This window comes from Chrysochloris asiatica, unplaced genomic scaffold (genome assembly GCF_000296735.1).
Source record: "Chrysochloris asiatica unplaced genomic scaffold, ChrAsi1.0 scaffold00034, whole genome shotgun sequence".
NCBI classification, from domain to species: Eukaryota; Metazoa; Chordata; class Mammalia; order Afrosoricida; family Chrysochloridae; genus Chrysochloris; species Chrysochloris asiatica.
In genome coordinates, this window is record NW_006408552.1 from 16,307,631 (window position 1) to 16,316,028 (window position 8,398).

The 8,398-nt window shown below is 38.5% G+C and overlaps 1 protein-coding gene across 1 annotated transcript in view; it reads right to left on the reverse strand.

Annotated features, from left to right (window-relative positions):
• Window positions 1-8,398, reverse strand: part of SDK1 (sidekick cell adhesion molecule 1) — a 774,959-nt gene that overhangs the window by 408,373 nt on the left and 358,188 nt on the right. The window lies entirely within an intron of this gene.

Genomic DNA, 8,398 nt, shown 5'->3' on the forward strand with positions numbered 1-8,398 from the left:
CCAGGTGGTGGGAAGGTCAGGTAGATTACTGGATAAAATAGACTTATCTTAAATGGAGGGAAGAACTAATGGAATATAAGGTAACCACAATGGGGTTGGGGTGGGGGGTTTACTTTGGGTGTTGGGAAAGGCAATACAAGAAGGGGGGGGGAGGAGGCAGAAGAACAAAATAGATAGGGGGACACTGAGACAGGTTTGCATGGCCTAGTGGGACAGAGGTAAATAGTGATGCATACTCAATCTTGGAACAACAGAGTTCTGGGATACAGGGATCTATCTAGGTATAGCTTGAAGAGGGGAAATAATACTAAAATCCTTGACTGCCTTATGAATATTAGTTTCCCTTGCCTACTATTGTAAAATATACACTTGAGTGGGATAGAAAGGAATGTTGGGAAACATGATCAGAGGAAACTTGTAAGCCTGTCTTCAGCCTATAACTGGTTGGAATACCTAAAAGGGGTTCTACAACTTGCCCAGTGAAATAGGCCTTGTGTAAAGCCTTTACAGAATATAGGACTTTAGGTGGAATCCTGAGTCCCATCCACAACCTTGTGAGTGAGACATTCCCACTAGAAAGGACAAGAAGACTGGAACAGCTATAGTGACAGAAGATACATCTTCAAGATGAACCTCACCTATAATCAGAGCGGTAGTTACTCTAAATACCAACAGAGAGGGAAAGAGTCTTCACATCAAGTACCAATGCTATCCCTTCTGTACACAGGGATATAGGGACTGGCAACTTAGACACTGGCTACCTAAAATGAGGGGTCAATAAAGGCACGAAGTGACTGGCTTACAAGGTTTCAAGAGGGAGTTTAGTTTAAGAGTATGGGGGGAACGAGAGAGTCCCCACTGAATAGCTGTCATCTTGTCTAGATGGGTCTGGGAAAAGGGATAAGATTAGTAACAATCAATAGTGAATAACTGTTATCATGACTAATTGCAACTGTAAAGGTAGAAGTTTTGTAACAAAAGCAGGGGAGTGGTTAATCTTACAGTCCAGAAACAGAGGACCCTAGGACCATCAAGAGAGGAATGAATAAGCAGAATGCAGGACCTTATCCAGAGAAGCAGCAGTGCCAGAGATGGAGGCAGAGATGGGGGCATGGAGAAAGGGAGGGGCTGAGGACTCTAGATTCATGGATTAAGAAGAGAAGGACTAAGAGCTGGTGGCCAGGAGCAGACTTGCAGAATGTGCCCTTTGGAGATGTAAATTATTATAGATGCCTAAGTGGGTTTTTTTTTGTTTGTTTGTTTTTTAAAAAGCTAAAGTGGAGAGAAATACTGTTAACTGATGGTACATGAAGGGGATTATAATCATTGTAATGAAAGAAGCTATATGATTTGTTGAATGTAAAACTGATGATATGCCCTTAAACTTTCACTCAATCCACAATAAAAAACCTTAAAAAAAAAAAAGAATGAGCTACCCCAGGCTCCATTTCTGCTACAAGCACATACAATCCTAGGTGAAATATTTTAAAGAACGAGATTTAAAATCCGAGCTAAGCATGATAGGGAAAATAAAAAAATAAATAAAGCAATTAACATGTGGGAGAAGATAAGAAAGATCATAAAGCTGAAGAAAATAGTACCTGTATTTTATAGAAATTCTTAACTATAAAAATTACTTACATTTTTTATTAATATGCAATTTAAAGTCCAAAAACACTGTTCAAGGATATTATCTACAAAAACATCTTTCAAATAAAATAACAGTAACTTAAACTTGTTCTAGATGAATGACATAACCTATGGGACAATGATAGAAAACATAGTCAAACCACTAACAGTAACACATCTCCATACCTGGCTACCCAGAAGATGTGTGAATGAATACACAATTCATCCCTGATGGAGTGAATTCATGTATAAAATTAGGAAGAACTGGGGAAAACCAGTACTTTCCCAAAACAAGATGTATACCCCTGACCTTGAGACAATATAGTCATTTGGGAGATAACTATAAATATCTTTGAAATGATCTGACATCAAAAAAGGAATTGAAATTATAACAAAATCATAGAATGTCACAAAAACAAAAAGGCAGGATTCAAACGTAGCAAATAGAACTTCTAGAAACAATACTAAAAAAACAGAGTCATTGGAACTGAAAACTAAAAGGTAAGGGTAAACATCAGATAAGACAAAGCAAGAGAGAGAATCATTGAATGAAGAGAGAATAAGGGGATCTCCCAGAATGTCACAGAGAGAGACGAAGAGAAAGAAAAGAAGGGAGACCATAAGAAAATAAAAAAGACCATAAGAAAAAACAAACAAACAAACCTTAAACCACGTTCAGCAAAAGATGCCCTATAAAAGAATAATTGAATGGATAGATTTTTTTTTTATCAGGAAAATAAAGAGGCTAGAAGAAAACGGAATAATAAATTCAAAGGGCAGAAAGGAACCATCAGCCTAGAATTTTATACACATTCAGACCATCATTCAAGAATAAACTTAGCTCAACGATACAAAAATATATGCACAAATAACCATCGGGGCCATTCTTAGAATAGAAGAACACTGGAAATGACTCGTATGTCCATAATTAGTAGGATACACCATGGCACAATGAGTATATAAACCAAAAACTAAACCCACTTCTGTGGAGTTGATAGATCCTGACTCACGGCAATCCTGCAGGGCAGAGTCAAAATGCAAATCTTCGTGTTCTGTTGTGCATAGTGTCACTGTGAGTTGGCACTGACTCCTGGACACCTGACAATTATAACAACAATGTTTCAGGGAGCAGACTGTCTCTCTGAGATATGAAAACCAAATTCCTGAATGAATTCAGGAATTTCAAGACAAAAACAATGTTATAAACGTCTTCATAATATGAATTATATAAACCACTCCAAAGCCATCGAGTCAATTCTGACTCATAGAAACCCTTTAAGGTCAGAGAAGAATTGCTCCTCAGGGTTCCTGAGGCTGTAAATCTTTACAGGAGGAGCCTGTCTCAGCTTTCTCCCTCAGAGCAGCTGGTGGAATTGAACCACTGACCTTGTGGTTAGTACCTCAACAGCCTAAGCCACTATACTCCCAGGGCTCTCTATGAACTATGAAATGTGGCAGTGTAGGATCAGCACTGGACTGCTTACCACAAGGACGGCAGTTCAAACCAACCAATCACTCCTTGGAACCAATCTACTAGCTATCAGTTGGAACTGACTGGAAACCACAAAACAACAACAATAGTACTTAATTAATCAATGGAAATTTGTTTTGAGTGAGGTAATTCTCTTGTTTATAGCTGGAGTGTTGGAAGTGAAACATCAGTGTCTGTAACAGATTCTTCACTGTTTTAGTCTTTAAAATTTGTGCATATGAGAGAGATAGAGAGAGAGAGAAAGTGCCAAACAGCTAGCAATTGGTGAATCTAGGTGAAAGGTATAAGCTACCTATATTTAGACTTGTCTTACACTTCTGAAGGTCGAAATTTCTCAGAATAAAGGTGGGAGAGAGGGAAAAAGAAGAGCAAGGTAAAATCAAGATATTTTTGGAGTTCTCCACAGGAAATAACTTCTGAAGGAGACACTTCTGTGAGAAGGATCTGAACCCAGGAAGAATAGGAAGCAAGGTACCATGAGGAGTTGGTTACCCCGTTAGGCACAGTGCATGAGAAGTGATTCCACATGCTTATTATAACTAACTTGAGGATTACACACAGGTGGAACCAGTCTACCACGTAACAAAATACCAAGAAGAGAAGAGCGCATGATTGGTATATACAAGTGTTATAAAACCGTTTTATGTTCAAGAGGAAATTGGAAGTATCATTCTACTCTAAACTCTGTTAAGTTAATTATGCATGCTAAATATTTGAGCACATCCACTTAAGGAATGAAAATATTTACATTAATTAAAAAATATACCAACAATGTTCTAAGGAACATTGGGGATGAGACTGTGTAATAAAAATACAAAAGCAAGGCTTTGAAGGAATCAGGCCAACTTTGGGCCAATGGTTTTCTTTGCGAAGGGAGGAGAATGGAATGAAGGAATAGTGGTTTTTTTTGTTTTTTGTTTTTTTGCTTTATTTTGAAATGTTTTATTGTGAATTGAGTGACGGTTTAAAGAGCAGATGATCAGTTTTACATCAGCAAATCATCATAGACTTTGTTTCATTTCATTGACTGCAATCCCCTCCATGGAACATCCATTATCCCACTGCCTCCCCTGTGGTTCTTGTTTCCATTCCTCCTGCTTTACCAACCTTTCTGAAATTTATCCTCAGCTAAATGTTGCCCTTTTGCTCTTGAAAGGTTGACCACTCCATGGAATACGAACCTCACTAGTGTTGCTGTCCCCTCTGCCTACTGTTTGTTCTTTGGGCAGTCAGGGGGCACCCCGTAAGCTGTACTATCTGTGTCGTAGGTGGGTGTGTGGGGTGGCAGATGCATGCCAAAGCAGGTGGCCAGATGAGGCTGATATGTGATGGTGGTGGTGTTAGGGGTCTGACTCATACCAAGCCTATGCACAACAAAAGGAAACAATATCCAAGTCGGCACCATTATCAAAAGCATTGCTATGTTTGAGGCCATTATTGCAGCCTCTGTGCTAGTCCATCTTACTGAGGGGCTTCCTCTTTTTCAATGACCCTCTACTTTACCAACCATGATGTCCTCCTCCAAGGGTGTGGTCCTTCCTGACGACATGTCCAAAGCATGTCAGATGAAGTTTTGCCATCCTTTCTTCTAATGAACATTCTGGCTATACTTCTGCCAAGACATATTTGTTTGTTCTTCTGGCAGTCCATAGTACTTGCAATATTCTTCAGGAACCCCATAATTAAAATGCATAGATTCTTCCATGGTTTTCATTATTCATTGCCCAGCTTGTGCATGCATTTGAAATGAAGAAACTGACATGCTTTGGGTCAAGCACACCTCAGTCCTCAAGGTGACATCTTTCTCTTTAACACTTTTGAAGAGGTCTTTTGCAGCAGATTCTTTTTTGCAGTGCGGTGTGGATGAACAGATGTTCCTGAGAAGTACTTACAGGAGGTGGAGCCCAAGTCACATTCAAGAGTATAGACTCTGAAGCCATCACTTTGGAGAGCCCCAGGCAACGTGCTCTTGGACTTCACAAGAATCCCTCACTCAATCTTCCCAACAGTCCTACCAGGTCAGAGGTTACAACAATCACTCCCAAGCTAGAAATGAAGAACTGGATATGGTATGGAAACTAGTCATTTGTCCAAGCTACCCAGGGAGGACACGCTAGACATTAGATTTGAATATAGGTCTGTTGTCCTTCAGAGCTGTATTTTCCGACAGATTTTAGTCTGAAGGTAAAGAAAAGAGACTAAAGAATACTAAATGCAGAGGTATAGCGACAGAGGTGTCATAGAGAGAGGAGAGCCCCGGGGTATTTAAATGCACAGGGCATTTCTGGGGTGGGGGGAAAGGACAGACGGAGGCTTGATGTATTAAAAAATGAAGACCACTCAGGGCAGGGAGGGTGAATTTCATTGCTTTTTTACAAAGACAATTCTCACAAGTATTTCTCTTGATTTCTCTAGGAAAACGGGCAGTATTATAGGACATAAGCTATTTAAAAGATGCTTCTGTGGTTAAAGTAGTAACCTAAAATAATCCTGGAATTTTGCTGATAGACTCCTGGTGTAGCGCTGTAGGATCAGCACCAGACTGTGAACCACAAAGGTGGCAGTTTAAACCCACCAGTTGCTCCTTAGAAACCCTATACAGGGTTGTTAAGAGTTGGAATTGCCTGGATGGCACTTACAACAACAATAAAGCACAGTCTATAGGAACTATCATTTTTATTTTTAGTTACTTGACTTTTTATTGTGATTTGAGTGAAAGTTTACAGAGCACTTTGGTTTTCCATTCAACAATTCAGACATATTTTGCTTCCTGACTTTGACTGCAATCCCCACAATAGGATAACAGCACTTTTTCCACTTGCTCTCAGTGTTTCTCATGTCCTTTCATCCTAATCCTAACCCTTCCTGTCCTCTAAACTTTCTCCCTGAGCAAATGCTGCTCTTTGGATCTCATTTGGTTGCTTGTTCTAGGGAGTATATACCTCCCTGGTGTGACTGTTCACCTTACAGGTCTGTCTATCGTTCTGCTGAAAGGGCAGAACACGCTCAGCATTTCTCAAGCTTAAAGATATGAAGAAACAATTCAAGCCTCAACTTGAACTACTGAAGGATTCCAAGGGCAAATACTGAATGAGGCAGAAAGCATCAAAAGAGATGAAAGGTATGCATAGAATCACTGTACCAAAAAGAAATGGTCAATGTTAAACTATTTCAAGAGGTAGCATATGATCAAGAGTCAGTAATACTGAGGGAAGAAGTCCAAGCTGCACTGAAGGCATTGGCAAAAAAAACAAGCCTCCAGGAACTGACAGAATACAAACTGAATTCTTTCAATAAACTAATGTAGCACTGGAGGCATTCATTCATCTATGCCAAGAAATTTGAAAGACAGCTAACTGGCCAACCAATTGGAAGAGATTCATATTTATACCCATTCCAAAGAGAAGTGACCCAACAGGATAAGGAAATCATTGAACAATATCATTAATATCATATGCAAGTAAAATTTTGTAAGATAATTAAAAAATGACTGCAACAACATATCCACAGGAAACTGCCAGAAACTCAAATTGGATTCAGACAAGGATATGAATCCCAAGAATGAGGGATATTGTTGGTGATGTCAGATGGATCTTGGCTGAAAGCAGAGAATACCAGAAAGATGTTCATCTGTTCTTTACTGACTACACAAATGCTTTCAACTGCGTGGTCATGACAAGCTATGGGTAATATTGTGAATAATGTGTATTTCAGGACATTTAATTATGTTCATGAGGAACCTGTACATAGAGGCGGTGGTTCAAACAGAACAAGAGGATACTGAATGGTTAAATATCAGGACAGGTATGTGCTAGGGTTGTATTCTTTTACCATACTTTTTCAATCTGTATGCTGAGCAAATCATCCAAGAAGCTGGATTATATGAAGAAGGACACAGCATCAGGATTAGAGAAAGACTCATTAACAACCTACAGTATGCAGATAATACAACCTTGCCTGCTGGAAGTAAAGAAGACTTAAAACATTTACTGATGAAGATCAAAGACCCCAGCCTCCATTATGGATTGCATCTCAATGTAAAAGAAAACAGAAATCCTCACCACTGGACCAAAAAATATCATCATGATAAATGGGGAAAAGACTGAAGTTGTCCAAGACTTCATTTTGCTTGGATCTACAATCAGTATGATGATTCATTTAGGGAAGCTGTTGTTGTTGTGTGCCATTGAGTCAGTTCTGACTCATAATGACCCTGTAAAGGATTTCCAAGGAGTGGCTGGTGGGTTTGAACCATCAATCTTGTGGTTAGTAGTCCATTGCTTATCCTACAGCAGTATAGTGTATGAACTAGGGATAGTGCTAAGAAAAATCTGCATTTGTTTTAAAATAACTTCTCTTAGCAAATCAACAAAATGAACAAAAGTTATATATACATTTGACCTAGTTGGGAATAAACTTCTTGGTACTTGATAAATGAAAATGGAATAAATCATTGGCATAAATCACCATCTATTTGTTAAAACATGTTCCCGGAGCACTTTAATTGCTAGAGTTTAACTTGACAATTAAGAACAACAAAGTGCCTTGAATGTAACAAAACTGAAATTCTAAATTAGTCATTCAAACTTTTTACTAATTCGGCTGGCTTATTATAATTAGTCAGATTCATAGGGATCCTGTTCTTTTGTTTTGGAAGCAATTATTTTCTTAGGAACAATAGGATGCAAAAATCAAAAGACAAATGATAAACTTGGAGAAAATATGTGCAATACAGAATGTCTACAAGCAATCAAAAATGGACAGAGTGATTTTCATTGCTCCATTTAAATTGATTAACACATGTATTTGTAAGTTTCTGTATATCAATTTGAAATTGAGAAATCTTATTAAGTATTTTCGGGGAGTAAACTGTAGATGACAAAATAAGGAGAACGTTGTTCTAGAAGGTTCCCCTGACCCAAGCCAGGGTACTCTTAATCACCTCAATGGCTTGCAAAATCTGACAGTGAATAAGGAAGACAAGAGAAGAATTTATGTCTTTTGGATTATGGCATTGGGAAAGAATATTGGGTATACCATGGACTGGTCAAAGATGGCATTGGGAAAGAATATTGGGTATACCAATGTATGGCGTTGGGAAAGAATATTGGGTATACCAATATATGGCATTGGGAAAGAATATTGGATATACCAATATATGGCATTGGGAAAGAATATTGGATATACCAATATATGGCATTGGGAAAGAATATTGGGTATACCAATATATGGCATTGGGAAAGAATATTGGGTATACCAATATATGGCATTGGGAAA